We start from the raw sequence: 18,992 nt of genomic DNA, 5'->3' as shown, positions 1-18,992 counted from the left end.
GGCTTTAGTGCACCTCCACACAGTAAGTGTTTCCAAAGGGTGGAGAGAAGTAGTCCATCTCCATATCAATAGGTGATTACAAAGGCGAGGGAGGGCTTATCTGTACCGGAGAGGTTGGCTGGGGGCCTCTTCCTCTGCAGCCGGGTCGCGAGAGACCAGGGAGAGCAGAAGTGGACTGCCTGTAAGAAATAAACGGGTTTCTCCCACTTTATTTCTCCCTTCGACTGATTTCTGTTTCAAAGGTATTTTGCCCCGGGATTTTCCCCCTGGAGTTACAAGAGAAAAATGCTTTTTTTGCTGGGCTTTATCGTGGGGTGCTTTTTTTCTAAGATCAGGTTAAAGTTATTTCTGAAGACAGAACATCCAACTCAGAAACAGGTGAAATGTGCCCCACTGATCTATATCGGCCATCTCCCCGGGGGCATCAGCAAGGGTTTAGGATTGTTCTTTTGACCTGAGCGGGAGGATGTCTGATGTGAAAAATGTGCCACAGTTTTTGGAGATGCTGTTCTCAGAAGCCTTGAGGTGGTGATTCTGATTCAAACTTGAAGTGCAAACCATCTGTGGAGGTTCAGGGAAGGGCTGTCAGGAGAATACTGAAAAAATCTAGTCTGCCTGCTCTACCTGCTCTGTGATGGGATGGAATACCAGAACCCATCTCAGCTCTGACACATACAACGACATTCTGATGCATACAACGACATTTGTCCGATGAACGCTATGGTGGCCTGTGTTCAGTGTAATCCTCTGAACTTCATGGTCCTGTGAGTTGAGAGAGCAGACTTCAAATATCGCTGTAGTACTGTAGCTGTCTGCTATGTGACCCCTGCCTCTTTTTGCAAGCATTTCAGAAAGACCCTATAGGATTGTGCACAATTTTTAAGTGAATGAGTGGATGCCAAAAAAGAACTTAAAGGAGAAAACCACTGAACTGACATAAGAGACCTCTTTCCCACACCCTTGTGCTTAGTCTACAAAAACAAACCACGAACAAACTGTGGACTGGTGAAGAAAATTAAGACAACAGAAAGTAAGTACACTGAAGTCTCAAAAGAGGAAAGTTTAAAGGCAAAATTACATTTTATCTTTGTCTTACCAGGGGGAATTTGTACAACTGCATTATCACTCTTCTTTCTACTTTTAATCACAAAGTATTTTGTTTTGTGTTGGAGGAATAAAAGAATTTCTCAGGTCCAAAACAATGTTTCTTTGTAAAAGCTGAGGTGTTTTAAAATGGAATATGGATTAACACAGCTCTAGAAATATAATGATAAGCACATAGGCACTTAAAAATTTTTAAGCAGCCACATTTTAAAAAGGAAAAAAATGAAATTAATTTTAATAATATGTTTTATTTCATACAATATACAGAGAGTTTTTATCATTCCAACATTTAATCAGTATATAAAATGATTGGGATGTTATAAATATATGTTTTTTCACACTAAGCCTGAATCCAGCGTGCTCAGCACATTTCAGCTTGGTCTAGCTGTTTTCCTCATTTCAGGTGCTGAGCAGCCACATGGGGTTGCTATTCATACAGCTCTCACTTGGGCAGCACAGGTTTGGCATAAAGGCTGAGTCCTATCTTTGGAATCAGATTAAATTTTGCTCAAAATATGACTGCTTTTAGTAGCTATGTGGCCTTAGACAAGCCACTTAACTTCTCTTTCTTTTTCTATGAAATGGGGAGAATGACATCTAGCTCCTGGAATTTTGTGAAAATTAAAATACAGGTAAAACTCTTTGAACAGTGCCTGTCCTGTGGTTGGACCCACAAGTGGCTGCTAACATTTGGAGTGCAGCAAAGCAGATTATTATAGCGCAGCTGTTATTTTTATGTCAGTTAAAAATAATTCTCCTGAGGGTGGAGCCAGGATGGCGGCGTGAGTAGAGCAGTGGAAATCTCCTCCCAAAACCACATAGATCTATGAAAATATAACAAAGAAAACTCTTCCTCAAATAGAGACCAGAGGACACAGGACAACATCCAGACCACATCCACACCTGCAAGAACCCAGCGCCTCGCGAAGGGGGAAAGATACAAGCCCCGGCCCGGCGGGACCCGAGCGCCCCTCCCCCCGGCTCCCGGCAGGTGGAAAGAAACTGGAGCAGTATTTTTTTGTTTGTTTGTTTTTGGCGCATGCTTTTTGGAAGCCTTAAAGGGACAGGGACCCCAGTACCAGTGAAACAGGGCAGCAAGACTGGTGAGCGGGTGCCTGAGACTGGCGCCGGAGGATAAAGAAAATCGCGCATTTTTCCCAATACTGGGGAGGCAGGGCGGCAGGACCAGTGAGCAGGTGCCTGAGACCGGTGCCTGGGGACAGGGAAAATCACGTTTTGTCCTTTTTTTTTTTTGGCGACTGCTTTTTGGAAGCCTTAAAGGGACAGGGACCCCAATACCAGGGAAACAGGACAGCAAGACTGGTGAGCGGGTGCCTGAGACTGGCACCTGGGGACAAAGAAAATCACGCATTTTTCCCAATACTAGGGAGGCAGGGCGGCTGGACCGGTGAGCGGGTGCCTGGGACCGGTGCCTGAGGACAAAGAAAATCGCGCGTTTTTCCCTTTTTTTTTGGCGAGTGCTTTTTGGAAGCCTTGGAGGGACAGGGACCCCAATACCAGGGAGGCAGGGCAGCAACACCGGTGGGCGGGTGCCTGGTGGACAAAGAAAATCGCACATTTCTCCCCTTTTTTTCTTTTTGGCGAGTGCTTTTTGGAGGCCTTAGGGGGACAGGAACCCCAGTGCGAGGGAGGCAGGGCGGCAGGGGCGCTGGGCGGGTGCCTGGGACCGGTGCCTGAGGACAAAGAAAATCGCGCGTTTTTTCCTTTTTTTTTTTTTTTCCTCTTTCATTGTTGCTGTTGTTGTTTTGGTTTGGAGAGTGCTTTTTGGAAGTCTTAAAGGGGCAGGACAGGACACTTAGACCAGAGGCAGGGAATCTGGGGAATCTCTGGGCACTCTAACCCCCTGGGCAACAGGGAGCACAGAGGCACCTTATGGAGATAAATAGCCTCCCAGCCACTCCCCCTCCAATGGGGTTCCACCATTTTGGAGGAGCAGCCCCAGCCAGGCCACACCCACAGCAACAGCAGAGATAAACTCCATAGCAAACGGGCAGGTAGCAGAAGCCCTGTCTGCGCACAGCTGCCAAGCATAGGCCACTACAGGTCGCTATTCTCCCAGGAGAGGAAGGCCACAAACCAGCAAGAAGGAAAGCTCTTCCAGCTGTCACTAGTACCAGCTCTGCAAACTATCTCTATCACCATGAAAAGGCAAAACTACAGGCAGACAAAGATCACAGAGTCAACACCTGAGAAGGAGACAAACCTAACCAGTCCTCCTGAAAAAGAATTCAAAATAAAAATCATGAACGTGCTGACAGAGATGCAGAGAAAAATGCAAGAGCAATGGGATGAAGTCCGGAGGGAGATCACAGATGTCAGGAAGGAGATCACTGAAGTGAAACAATCCCTGGAAGGATTTATAAGCAGAATGGATAAGATGCAAGAGGCCATTGAAGGAATAGAAACCAGAGAACAGGAACATATAGAAGCTGACATAGAGAGAGATAAAAAGATCTCCAGGAATGAAACAACACTAAGAGAACTATGTGACCAATCCAAAAGGAATAATATGCGTATTATAGGGGTACCAGAAGAAGAAGAAAGAGGAAAAGGGATAGAAAGTCTCTTTGAAGAAATAATTGCTGAAAACCTCTCCAAACTGGGGGAGGAAATAATAGAACAGATCACGGAAATAAACAGAACCCCAACAGAAGGGATCCAAGGAAGACAACACCAAGACACATAATAATTAAAATGGCAAGGATCAACGACAAGGAAAGAGTTTTAAAGGCAGCTAGAGAGAAAAAGGTCACCTATAAAGGAAAACCCATCAGGCTAATATCAGACTTCTTGACAGAAACCCTACAGGCCAGAAGAGAATGGCATGATATACTTAATGCAATGAAACAGAAGGGCCTTGAACCAAGGATACTGTATCCAGCACAACTATCATTTAAATATGATGGCGGGATTAAACAATTTCCAGACAAGCAAAAGCTGAGGGAATTTGCTTCCCACAAACTACCTCTACAGGGCATCCTACAGGGACTGCTCTAGATGGGAGCACTCCTAAAAAGAGCACAGAACAAAACACACAACATACGAAGAATGGAGGAGGAAGAATAAGAAGGGAGAGAAGAAAAGAATCTCCAGAAAGTGTATATAACAGCTCAATAAGCGAGCTAAGTTAGGCAGTAAGATACTAAAGAAGCTAACCTTGAACCTTAGGTAACAACGAATCTAAAGCCTGCAATGGCAATAAGTACATATCTCTCAATAGTCACCCTAATGTAAATGGACTTAATGCACCAATCAAAGGACACAGAGTAATAGAATGGATAAAAAAGCAAGATGCATCTATATGCTGCTTACAAGAAACTTACCTCAAACCCAAAGACAAGCACAGACTAAAAGTCAAGGGATGGAAAAACATATTTCAGGCAAACAACAGTGAGAAGAAAGCAGGGGTTGCAGTACTAATATCAGACAAAATAGACTTCAAAACAAAGGAAGTAACAAGAGATAAAGAAGGACACTACATAATGATAAAGGGCACAGTCCAACAAGAGGATATAACCATTCTAAATATATATGCACCCAACAAAGGAGCACCAGCATTTGTGAAACAAATACTAACAGAACTAAAGAGGGAAATAGACTGCAATGCATTCATTTTAGGAGACTTCAACACACAACTCACCCAAAAGGATAGATCCACTGGGCAGAAAATAAGTAAGGACACACAGGCATTGAACAACACACTAGAACAGATGGACCTAACAGACATCTATAGAACTCTACATCCAAAAGCAACAAGATATACATTCTTCTCAAGTGCACATGGAACATTCTTCAGAATAGACCACATACTAGCTCACAAAAAGAGCCTCAGTAAATTCCAAAATATTGAAATTCTACCAACCAATTTTTCAGACCACAAAGGTATAAAAGTAGAAATAAATTCTACAAAGAAAACAAAAAGGCTCACAAACAAATGGAGACTTAACAACATGCTTCTAAATAATCAATGGATCAATGAACAAATCAAAATAGAGATCAAGCAATATATGGAGACAAATGACAACAACAGCACAAAGCCCCAACTTCTGTGGGACGCAGTGAAAGCAGTCTTAAGAGGAAAGTATATAGCAATCCAGGCACACTTGAAGAAGGAAGAACAATCCCAAATGAATAGTCTAACTCACAATTATCGAAACTGGAAAAGAAGAACAAATGAGGCCTGAAGTCAGCAGAAGGAGGGACATAATAAAGATCAGCGAAGATATAAACAAAATTCAGAAGAATAAAACAATAGCAAAAATCAATGAAACCAAGAGTTGGTTCTTTGAAAAAATAAACAAAATAGATAAGCCTCTAGCCAAACTTATTAAGAGAAAAAGAGAATCAACACACAACAGAATCAGAAATGAGAATGGAAAAATCATGACAGACTCCACAGATATACAAAGAATTATTAAAGACTACTATGAAAACCTATATGCCAACAAGCTGGAAAACCTAGAAGAAATGAACAACTTCCTAGAAAAATAAAACCTCCCAAGACTGACCAAGGAAGAAACACAAAAGTTAAACAAACCAATTACGAGCAAAGAAATTGAAACGGTAATCAAAAAACTACCCAAGAAAAAAACCCTGGGGCCGGATGGATTTACCTCGGAATTTTATCAGACACACAGAGAAGACATAATACCCATTCTCCTTAAAGTGTTCCAAAAAATAGAAGAAGAGGGAATACTCCCAGACTCATTCTATGAGGCCAAAATCACCCTAATACCAAAACCAGGCAAAGACCCCACCAAAAAAGAAAATTACAGACCAATATCCCTGATGAATGTAGATGCAAAAATACTCAATAAAATATTAGCAAACAGAATTCAACAGTGTATCAAAAGGATCATACACCATGACCAAGTGGGATTCATCCCAGGGATGGAAGGATGGTACAACATTTGAAAATCCATCAACATCATCCACCACATCAACAAAAAGAAAGACAAAAACCACATGATCATCTCCATAGATGCTGAAAAAGCATTTGACAAAATTCAACATCCATTCATGATAAAAACTCTCAGCAAAATGGGAATAGAGGGCAAGCACCTCAACATAATAAAGGCCATATATGATAAACCCACAGCCAGCATTACACTGAACAGTGAGAAGCTGAAAGCATTTCCTCTGAGATCGGGAACCAGACAGGGATGCCCACTCTCCCCACTGTTATTTAACATAGTACTGGAGGTCCTAGCCACGGCAATCAGACAAAACAAAGAAATACAAGGAATCCAGATTGGTAAAGAAGAAGTTAAACTGTCACTATTTGCAGATGATACAATAATGTACATAAAAAACCCTAAAGACTCCACTCCAAAACTACTAGAACTGATATCGGAATACAGCAAAGTTGCAGGATACAAAATTAACACACAGAAATCCATAGCTTTCCTATACACTAACAATGAACCAATAGAAAGAGAAATCAGGAAAATAATTCCATTCACCATTGCATCAAAAAGAATAAAATACCTAGGAATAAACCTAACCAAAGAAGTGAAAGACTTATACTCTGAAAACTACAAGTCATTCTTAAGAGAAATTAAAGGGGACACTAATAAATGGAAACTCATCCCATGCTCATGGCTAGGAAGAATTAATATCGTCAAAAGGGCCATCCTGCCCAAAGCAATATACAGATTTGATGCAATCCCTATCAAACTACCAGCAACATTCTTCAATGAATTGGAACAAATAATTCAAAAATTCATATGCAAACACCAGAGACCCCGAATAGCCAAAGCAATCCTGAAAAAGAAGAGTAAAGTAGGGGGGATCACACTCCCCAACTTCAAGCTCTACTACAAAGCCATAGTAATCAAGACAATTTGGTACTGGCACAAGAACAGAGCCATAGACCAGTGGAACAGATTAGAGACTCCAGACATTAACCCAGACATATATGGTCAATTAATATTTGATAAAGGAGCCATGGACATACAATGGCAAAATGACAGTCTCTTCAACAGATGGTGCTGACAAAACTGGACAGCTACATGTAGGAGAATGAAACTGGACCATTGTCTAACCCCATATACAAAGGTAAACTCAAAATGGATCAAAGACCTGAATGTAAGTCATGAAACCATTAAACTCTTGGAAAAAAATATAGGCAAAAACCTCTTAGACGTAAACATGAGTGACCTCTTCTTGAACATATCTCCCCTGGCAAGGAAAACAACAGCAAAAATGAGCAAGTGGGACTACATTAAGCTGAAAAGCTTCTGTACAGCGAAGGACACCATCAATAGAACAAAAAGGAACCCTACAGTATGGGAGAATATATTTGAAAATGACAGATCCGATAAAGGCTTGACATCCAGAATATATAAAGAGGTCACACGCCTCAACAAACAAAAAGCAAATAACCCAATTAAAAAATGGGCAGAGGAATTGAACAGACAGTTCTCTAAAAAAGAAATACAGATGGCCAACAGACACATGAAAAGATGCTCCACATCGCTAATTATCAGAGAAATGCAAATTAAAACTACAATGAGGTATCACCTCACACCAGTAAGGATAGCTGCCATCCAAAAGACAAACAACAACAAATGTTGGCAAGGCTGTGGAGAAAGGGGAACCCTCCTACACTGCTGGTGGGAATGTAAATTAGTCCAACTATTGTGGAAAGCAGTATGGAGGTTCATCAAAATGCTCAAAACAGACCTACCATTTGACCCAGGGATTCCACTCCTAGGAATTTACCCTAAGAACGCAGCAATCAAGTTTGAGAAAGACAGATGCACCCCTATGTTTATCGCAGCACTATTTACAATAGCCAAGAATTGGAAGCAACCTAAATGTTCATCGGTAGATGAATGGATAAAGAAGATGTGGTACATATACACAATGGAATACTACTCAGCCATAAGAAGCAGAAAAATCCTACCATTTGCAGCAACATGGATGGAGCTGGAGAGTATTATGCTCAGTGAAATAAGCCAAGCGGTGAAAAAGAAATACCAAATGATTTCACTCATCTGAGGAGTATAAGAACAAAGGAAAAACTGAAGGAAAAAAAAAGCAGTGGAATTACAGAACCCAAAAATGGACTAACAAGTACCAAAGGGAAAGGAACCGGGGAGGAACGGTGGGCAGGGAGGGATAAGGGGGGGGGAGAAGAAGGGGGTGTTAAGATTAGCATGCATGGGGGGGAGGGAGAAAGGGGAGGGAGGGCTATACAACACAGAGGGGACTAGTGATTCTACAACATTTTGCTATGCTGATGAACAGTAACCGTAATGTGGTTTTTAGGGGGGACCTGATATAGGGGAGAGCATAGTAAACATAGTATTCTTCATGTAAGTGTAGATTAAAGATTTTAAAAAAAAAAGAAAGAAAGAAAGAAAAGGGGGATTACTCCTTGATAGGATAAAACTATTGGTAAATCAAAGATTAACACATGCTCTAAATATCCTTAATGTTGACCACTTAAAGGGTGTCAGATGATCAGCTATGGAGGTACTCTTTACTGATAATATGCCTTTCTGTTAATAAAAAAAAAAAAGCAGCTCCTGTGTGCTGACCTCCAATGAGTTCTACACAGTGGTATAGAGGGCATCTCAATGTGTGGGCAAAGGGTCTGTTTGTTTCTATGCAGAAGACCAAGGCCTAGCTTGGCTACCCAGAAAAAGAACTAAGATACGGTATGTGGAGAAGCTTCGGCATCAGCACTCTCTGGAGGACTCGTGCCGGGGGATGATCATCAAAAAGCCTCCACAGGGATCTGGGCGATGCTGCAGTTGTGGCTGCGTCCACCCCACCGTTTCCTGGACTTGCCATTGGAATGAGGGGGGAAATGTCTAGGCTGGCATGAGCATACAGTGAGACAACGAATTTGACCAGATCTGTACTGCTGGAACTCAATCAGGAGTTGGGAGGGGTGCAAGTTGTAGTGCTCCAAAATCTTATGACTATAGACTATCTACTGTTAAAAGAACATATGGGATGTGAACAGATCCCAGAAATGGGTTGCTTTAATTTGTCTGATTTCTCTCAGACTGTTCAAGTACAGTTGAACAATATCCATCATATCGTAGACAAATTTTCACAAATGCCTAGGGTGCCTAAATGGTTTTCTTGGCTTCACTGGAGATGGCTGGTAATTATAGATTTGCTTTGTTTATGTCACCATATTCCTATTATGTTAATATGTGCGCCCAAGTTAGTTAGTAGTTTAAAACCTATACATGCTTAAGGTACTCTACAAGAAGATATGTCAAAGAAATAATCAATCCTCCCATGTTTTCTTCCATAAGCTACCTCTATAGCTTTTCTTCTTCCTTCCTAATTACAACCCTTAAATAGAATTCGTGCCTCATATCGAATTTACCAAGTATAATAATTCCTCCAGGTGGTAAAGATACCTCGAGACAAGTGCTGGGCATAGAAGCCACAGGGCATAAATCTGCAAAGAAGTAAAAAGCTAACCTTTTCAAACAATATGGCTTCTCTCTCACTTACCAACTTTACATTTCCCTGTATGGCCCCGGAAGATGGCTGGTTAGCCAGAGACGGGTAAGATTCCTCAAGGGAGGAACAACCTAAGACAGGCACAGTCGCAGGGGGGCCATCAGGTGAGAAATCGGGGAACAACAGTGGTGAAGCTTAGAACCTCACCCTCCCCCCTGTTTTGAGAGAAAGCTTCTGCATCCGTGGATGTTTTATTGCCCTTGTCTAGCTCGGATTAGCACATAGTCTACAGGCACACACCTGATCATCTACAATTGCTCTCTTACAACACTAAACTATGTTTTCTAACTTTATCTTGCATCTTCCTACCACTTCAGCATTTTATTAAAAATAAAAATAATAATAATAATAAAGGGAGAAATGTGGTATCCACATATAAATCAAGTATAAAAATCAAATGAATATTCATATTTGACCTGATTATTTATAGTTCATAATGCGTGATCAAAACCAAAAGTTTCTGTGATGAATGCTCTTGTACTGTTCACCATGTAAGAATTTATTCACTATGTAAGAATTCGTTCACCACGTAAGAACTTGTTCGTTATGCTTCAGAAGATTGGAGACTGACGAGAATTAGGCTTGAGATGGATTAATGATTGTGCATTGAGCATTGACCCCCCCTATACAGAATTTTATTGTTGTTAACAACCATTTGATCAATAAATATGAGAGATGCCCTCTCAAAAAAAAAATAATAATAATAATTCTCCTAATATTCAAGTATCTGCTCTATTCCACATAAAGCGAAGACATGCATAAACCTAGGTCAGACTATAGTAAACTTTGAACATTAAAGTATATCACTGCCTCTGTTTAGGTTTTGAAATGTATGTATATATTTGAAATTGGAATTTTCTGAACCTCACATGGGGAACTATGAGTGGAAAATCTTTGGCTTTCATACATACAATCCCCATAATAGGAGATAGCAAATGAACCTCCCCAAAACTTCAGACAGGCTCTTTACATTATCGGTAAGTCAATGAGGACCTAAGGCCAATGTTCAGCCAAATGGAGTGAATGAGTTCCCAGAGCCCCTGGATATCACCTAGTCAATTACACTGTCTGGGGCTGCAGTACACTCATTTAATGTATTGAAAGAATTTATTGCCTTCTCTTGGTTCTCAAAGAATGCTTAGTGGTTACTGGCTCCTCAGAGGATACAATGGTCTGAAGACTAGGACTTAATAGCTTGATCATGATGTCAGTGATCAAGATGCTTTTTGAGTCCTCTAGTAAACACCAAACTGTTACTGACTCGTTGCTTCCAGCCATCTCTGATCCTAAGGAATTTACAATTTACATTCCAGAAATTAATGTTTTGGTCGTTTTTTGTCTTTTATTTACAGAGTGAAATCATGTTTCTCAAAATCTCTGCTCCCTGAAATAAATCAGTAACTTTTTTAATTTTCAAAAAGACACAACCAAAGAAAGTCACAGCTGTTCATCTTCGTGGCAGAGCTGGCTAGAAGAGTATGGTGGCAGCCAAGGTGGTCAGTGTCTCAAGAAAAAGTTTATAAACACAATCCCTGAAAGCTTATAATAAAATCACGGACAGCAGAATCTTCTCAGTCACCTCGTGCTTCTGTTGGGTGGTTTGGGGAAGAATGGGCAGGACGCCATGACGATGAAGGCGATCATTTTTCTTTCTGTGTTTCCAGTTCTGCCGCATGGAGTTAAAACCTGAACAAGTATTCTGAACAGACTTCCAAAGACTAAAGGATCCTTTTTGATTTTCACGACTCAGCAGCAAAAGCAACACATACGGAGCATGTAAAGTAGTTCAGCTGAGTTGAATAGCCAAGTCGATTTTTTTCATAAAAAGCCACTCAGAGCCAGAACCCGGGGAATCAATATCTTGACTCATACCAGCAACACAGCTGAGGATTTTAAGGCTGGTTTAGATAGGACTGGGCACAAAAGTGCGATGCCTCCCTGGACGGTGGTGGGAGTATTGATATTGGAAAGTAAAGTGAGTGCCGTTTGTCACCGCCACCCAGAAGGGACATCGGCTGTGAAACACCCAAGGTTGATGTCTGGTCTGACATCAAGTGATTGGGCTACCAATCAGAAAGGAGAAAGAAACCGCATTTGTTGGTCTGGGACGGATGGAAGAAATCTCCTTTGCTGCTTTGTATGCACTGTGGCAGTAGGCTGAGCACCGGCAGCATATTCCATGAATCCACAGCCTTGTCTAGAGTAAGAGGATTTCATCACTTTTCAAACTACAGGGCTCCGTGTTTCTGGTCTCACAAGACATGCTGCCTCCTCATAAATCAGTGAGGCAAGGCTGCCCCGCAGACCCAGTTCATGTTCATCTAGAGACCTGAACCAAAGCCTTGTACAAATTCCGACTGCTAGCAATACACTGAAAAAGCCAGAAGCTGCATGGTGTTTAGTTGACCAACTCCTGTGAAGATAATATTTAAGCATAAGTGTGCAATACTGAAATTTTCTTTCATCATTGCCTCCCTGATGGGAGGAGTAATTCAGTTTTTAGGAGCTTTGTGATGATCTGGGGGAAAATGTGACATTGAGATACCTCTGCACAGCAGAACAGACCTCAAAGAAAAAGCTCAAAGACACAACTTCAATTTCTGGTTCTGCACGGTGTTTACCCAAGTACAAAATGCAGATCATCAGTAGTTTGTCAAATTATTAATAGGAATTATTAAGATGAATAAAATACTTTGTGACTAAGAAATTAGCTATATAAAGTTCTGTAAGTTAGATGAGAAAACAAAACTGTGCTCTTACTATAAAATACAGTAGGTCTCTCCAAAATACACACTTTGATGTTTCATGTAATTTATTTCATATCTGTTCTTAAGAGTATGGACACCTCAGACAAAAATGTGGGGGCGAGTATAAAGTATGTGACATTAAAAATACACAAAATGTGACTGGAAGTTGCTGCTTTACATGATAGATATGTTCAGAGGTGGGTCACTAACAAGCACGTGGTAAATTGAAACTAAATATTCTATGTCATTTGGAATCATTTGGGCCATAACCAAAGGAGGATCTTTTGGTTTTCAGGTGAGATGCAGTTTTTAGGATGTGATTACTGACTTACGAACATTTTTGCAAAGCGAGTGCACCTGCTATGTTGTGGAAAAAAATCCAATTATAGCAATTTTGTCTCTAATGTTTCCCTCTGGTTATAAAAGTGGGTATGGTATTCTTTGCCAGTTCTTTCCAGGTACTCTCAGATAATCTTGAAGAGTTTGGAAGCCCTTATTTAATATCTAAATTTTCCTGTACAAGCTATATACAGTTAAGTCTTTTCAGTGGGTAGAGATAAATAAATCATTAAAATCAAAGAGCCTTTTATTAACATTATAACTAATCTCCACTTCTTTCCATTTACCAACTGGATTGTCTCTGATTTTGTCCAATCAAAAGACCTTCTACATTATAATAGCTTTATTCCACATTATCCCAAGGACAAGTTTAAGTAAAGCATTCTTTTTCTTAGAAGTTGTATTAAGTAGCAATCCACCACCTAAATCCTTTCTAAAGCTGCATGCAATCCTTGAGGGCTTAGCAAATGGCTAATTTCTACCCTCAGTTTGAGTTCAGAAGACCTGCAAGGTCACTGCAAAACCATTTAACTTGTATCACAGAAAGTGAAGTCCAGTAAATCTGGACTCTATAGTATTGTGTGAAGGTTTCCAGCATCACTTGTGCTGTCTCCCAAAACCTGCTGCCCCAGTGTGGATAGGGAACTAAGTCCTAGTACTATGCTATCCTGAATAATAGAAGATTGCAGTGAAGTATAGATTGTGAAGTTGCCTTTTGCCTTTCTCTATAAATGGCCATATACAAGAATAAGAAAGTACATTTTACTCTTCACTGGGACAAAGGAAGAGTGACAGCAGGTTGCTTAGCTGTGCCACCAGCTAAGGATGTTAGGTGGCTAACATCCTAGGAGAGTTTATGAGTCGTGTTGTTTTAAGCTTTGTATTGCTCATCTATTCTTATTATATCTCTATGAAGCAGGAATTAATATCACCCTTATTTTATAGCTGAGGAAATTGAGGGGTTAAGTGACTTGCCCAAGGTCATGCAATAAGTAAAAGGCAGGGTCAGGATTTGAAACCAGGAAAAAGAAATAGAAATATCAAACGGAACTAACCCAACAAAAAATCCTGCAGCTTATATGGCCCAGCAGAGCTAGCTGTCTGGTTTGGGGATGAAACGGCTGGGCTTTTATACCCCTACCCATTAGCTGTGTGATGGGCATGTGGCATGCCTTTAGGAGAGTGATCCCTGCAACTGAGGCAAACTCTAGGAGCTGGCAGCCCAAGACCTTCCTCCAAGAGTAATCTGGGTGGTGCCCTTCACAGCCACTGTAGCCCATGTCTTGTACCATCTAGATCCCTTGCTTCATATCAGCTTGGGAAGCAGCTCCTTCAGGATTTTGGTGGGCCTCTCTTCTCTAGGGAAGAGAGAAAGAAGCAGGTCAGCTGGGTAAACTGTAGCCACTGCCACAACCTCTTGGCTGCTACTGACACACACCCACTTCCACCTTACAACCTCCATTCTAGCCTCCCCTCGCCTTCAGCTGGCATGTCTGGGGCCGCCAGTGGCTGACCTGGTGGTGTGACCAATTCTCTCACCCCTGAGCAGCCCAAGCCTCTGGGTCACTGTGTACATCTCAGGCCACGGCTATGGCAGGCTTCTGTTTTCCATCAAAATTGAGCAAGGGGGTACAACAGTGCACCCCCAGTGGACGGCCTGGCTGCCAGACGAGCTCCTCTCTCTTCTGTTGTCTATCAGCTGTGCTAGCTCCTCCTGATCACCAGGACCTTCCAGGAAGGTGACTCATCTTGCCCGTGGGGCCCCTTGACAAAGGAATCTACTTGCCGGATCCTCCATGGAAGCACTCTGACTTGAAGCATTGAGCTCGCTGAACTTTTATAACCCAGAGTTTGGGGAACAGGAAGCATACTTTCCCTAAGAGGGTCACTGGAAGTGGTGGCAAGCAGGGCCAAAAAAAAATGAGCAAAAAAACACCCCTCCTTTCTGAATATTTCTTCTTTTTCTATTACATCGTATAAAAAAACAAATATAAAAATGCTACTCTGAGCTGCTCTGAAGAAAAAATGTTGTATATTTAGAAAGACTCTTACCAAGAATTACTATTCAAGGGTGCTATTTTTTTCTAATGAAAAATGTAGGAGTCCCCAGATGATTTGCAAGAAGATATTTCACTATTCAGTAAGGCCTTTGAATTTCTTCTAACAAGTGGTAGCAGGTTTTATAGTGTGTTGTATTGGACCCAGAACTTCACTTTTGTTTTTTAATCTATATTTACAAACACCCATTAGACCACAACTCAAAGCCAAATAGACATCAGAGAGCAGTGAAGTGATAATGAAGGTATGTGAATGAGGCTCCTCACATATGTGAAGGAAAAGCCACTGATTTGTGATTTTCTTGTAAGCCTACTTTGTCGTCCCTGTGACCCCAAATAATTTTAATCATGTGGAAACACTCTGATACAAGTGGTTGATATTTTTGCTTTTAGCAAAAGGGTAAACAAAACCTAGAATTCTACATTTTTTCCCTTCAAGAACACAATCCTTACAGATTTTAAAAAATAGTGAAGTCATTTGAACATCTCACACCAGGTAATGAATGAACATGGCAATTTAATAACTCATTGCTGAGACTACATTATAGTTGAATGCTTCTTATTTTTGGTTTTTTTTAATGGTTGTATGATTGTGATAATTACAAATAGATAGAAAAAAAGAGCACCTTGGCCAGCTCCCTTTTCAGGCAAGAAAGAGATTGAATCAAAGCAATGTCTGACCTGGAAAACACAGTTGGGTGATAACAAGAGACAGGGGTTGCAGTGCTTTTCCAAGCCCCACATTCTAATGATATTAATTAGACTCTGAAAACTACATTTCAGCTAAAGACACAATACTTCCAATTTAAGCTTTCCTTACTCTGTCAAGTTTCAAAAAATATATAATTCATTTTATGGTACTTGTGATCGCAAATTTCCATAGAAAATGTTACAGCAGAATGCTGATGAAATTGGCAACCTCTGAAAGTTTTAGGAAACGACTTTCACATGTAACATACAAGTCAACTACACATAGGCCTATAGGAAATATTTGCATTTTTAAGTAAACTCACAAAAAAGTATAATAAAGAATTGGGCAATTTAATATTTATAGAACAATTTACTTGGGATACTTCTAACAGGAGGAAAATGAACATTTCTTTTGTGCATCAATAATTAACTCATCCAAGGCAATTCTTCACACAGAAAATTAGCTCTATAAATTTATCTCTTCAATTGTGGTAAGGTCTGAGAAAATGTCTATTTTAGACAGAATTAGTATATTAGTTGTTCTGTTTCAACATCTTCAAAATAGCAATATGTTATTTTCCAAGTACACAAATAAAAGCTACTCCACTGGTTATGCAAAATCTACCAGCTTTGTCAAAAAAGCATCAAACGTCTTTATACTTACTAAAATTATTCAATACTCTCACTATCCCTGCAGAACAATTTTAAATGTACATAGTGACTATCTCCACAGAATCATAAATATAAAGACCAAAATTTCCATTTCCTTTAGGCCATTATCCTTCAGGAAATTTTATCAGACTAAATAAACCACCATTGAAAAAAAAAGTAAGTTTGTTAGGAAAAGCAAAGCAATGGAATCTACCATCCTGTTTCAATACTTTTCTTCCGCTAAATTTTTAAAATAATCAGTTTCAATTTCATTCAGACATTCAGCTCTGATTTATCAAATTTGTATTTTAGAGTAATGATTTAAGTAAGATTATTGTTTGAATCCCTTAAATTTATTGATATAGTATATTACATGAATAAGAGTGAGGAAGTATGATAAATAGCTATGAATAACAGCAGCATTTCATTACTTATAATAGCCAAGATATGGAAGCAACCAAAGTGCCCACTGATAGATAAATGGATAAAGAAAGTGTGGTACAGATACACAATGGAATAATATTCAGCCATAAAAAAAGAAATCCTACCATTTGTGACAACATGGGTGGACTTAGAGGGCATTATGCTGAGTAAAATAAGCCAGGTGGAGAAAAATAAATACTATATAATTTCACTGGCATGTGGAGTCTAAAAACAAAACAAAACAAAATGGATAATATAGCAGTAGACTCATAGACACTTGAGAAATGACTGGTGGTTACCATGGGGAAGGGGTTGGGGACTGGTTGGGTGGGGTGGGTGAGGGGGCTAAAGAGGTGCAAAATCTCAGCCATCATATAAGTTGGTCACGGGGATGGTAGTACAGTATAGAGCATATAGTTAGTGATTCTGTAACATCTTTCTATGTTGACAGTAACTACAGTAGTTGGGGTGAAGATTTAATAATGTATATAACTGTTGAATCAGTGCATTGTATACTTGAAACCAATGTAATATTGTATATCAACTATACTTCCATAAAAATATTTCAAAAAAAGAAAGAAACCTACAGCATTTGTGGATTTTAACTAATCAGAAATACAAACCAAAATAAATACATACATGTGAAAGCAAAAGACTCAGAAATAAGAATGCCAATTTGAAACTTTAGCAACTCTATGTTAGCTCCTAAAACTGTTTCCAAGGCAAAGGGGGTAGAGACATGCCTGTTTTCTACCCCCACCTCTGTGGTACACTTAGTCAAGCCACTCAGTCTCTCTGTCTCCTCCTCAATTTCCTCATCTTGAGAATAGAGGTAACAATACTTACCTCCAACAGTTACTGTAAGGATATGCTAAGTAAAGGACTTGGCCCAGAGTTAGTGCTCAATAAATTGCTGGTATTATGATCAAAAACTAAAGTGAAAATCTAAATTGAAATCACAATGTCATTTTAATCCTTCATCTAATGGGTTTTAAATTTACAAATGACAAGAAGTAAACAGCAAACTGGACCTGTTAGTGTTATTTGGGACTTTGGAATATATGTCTCTAAATTTCTTCAAAGGGCAATGATATCACAAACTAAGTGGATAACAAGGACGGATTTTAGCAGTCAAGCAGTAAAGAGTAGTGAGGCATCTTAGAATATATTTAATTTTGTCCCAAGTCTACAGCCAGCTGAAGAACTGAGGCCCAAAGAAGTGAAGTCACTCGCCCAGAGAACTCATGGTGGCATCAAGGCAAGCAGCTCATTCTTGATTCTCAGCTCAGCACCAGCACTACTTATACTTCCTTTCCTTTGATATTCACCTGCCCACCAACACAAAAATATCCTCTGTTGTCTTCAACCACTAGTAATTAAAATCCTATTTCGGGAGTTCACTACTGATTACTATGACAACTCTCTATCCTTTCCTCACAACTAGTTTTTTTCGGTTGGAAATGAAGTGCAATACCCATGTTACATCCTTTATATTCTCTAGGCACTCAGCTGGAGTACATTTCTAGCTGCTGTTGTAGTTAGGTGAGCCATGGGGACATGGACCCTCACCCAGTGGAATGTGATGTGGTCCTCCTCCAATCCTAGTCCATAACATCCTCCTTCTCCAAGTCCTTATATTTTTCCCATCCACTGGCTAAACAGGGAAAATGCAGAGGACCTAGAAGGGGGTGTAGCCTTAGACGGAAGGAGCATGGGTCCTGAATGACTGCATGGAGCACACCCCCATTTCCCAACTCCTTCTCCCATCCCTTATGAGTGGCATTGGGTTATCAGGTGAGTACGAAGCAAGTTTTACTGGGTAAGTCTTTGAGATTTGAGATTGTTTATATAGTAGTTTAGCCTACCCTCATTAATATTCCAAACATTTTCACAATAGCACATTTACTTGTTCCTCTCCCCTAAGACCAAGATCAGAGAGTTCTAGAGTCAGAACTTCTTTTAGCTACCCCTTGAGACAGAAAAAAGTGTTGTGCAAAGACTGAAATAAACAGACTTACCATTTCAAGCAAATCATCAGGGCATAAGGAGCACAGGTGTTTCCACCTAGGAGGGTTTTGAAGAGGAAATCCTATTGAAACAGGCTGTGGACCTTGCTTGAAAGTTGTGGACACCCATTTTATTGAGATTGTTTATTTGGGGTGGCTTGGTTGGGAAATGCCGTTGATAACAACCACTAGGTCCATGTGAGGAGTAAGACTTCTGATTAATATGAAACCTCAAAGAAATCTCCCCTTTCGTAATTAAAATATTCTAACAAGATCAACTTGTTTACTGAGAGAAAAATAAGTGATGCCTTGAAAATGAAGAAAAAGAGACATTTTGCACATGCAGATAGAAATAAAATTAGCATAAATTTGTTGATATTAAAATTTTACCATAATCTCATACCATTTGACCTAATGATTTCAACTTGTGGGCTTCACATATAGAAACAAACACTTCAGTACTT

This window comes from Manis javanica, chromosome 2, assembly GCF_040802235.1.
Source record: "Manis javanica isolate MJ-LG chromosome 2, MJ_LKY, whole genome shotgun sequence".
Taxonomy (NCBI): domain Eukaryota; kingdom Metazoa; phylum Chordata; class Mammalia; order Pholidota; family Manidae; genus Manis; species Manis javanica.
This window is presented reverse-complemented; position numbering follows the sequence as displayed.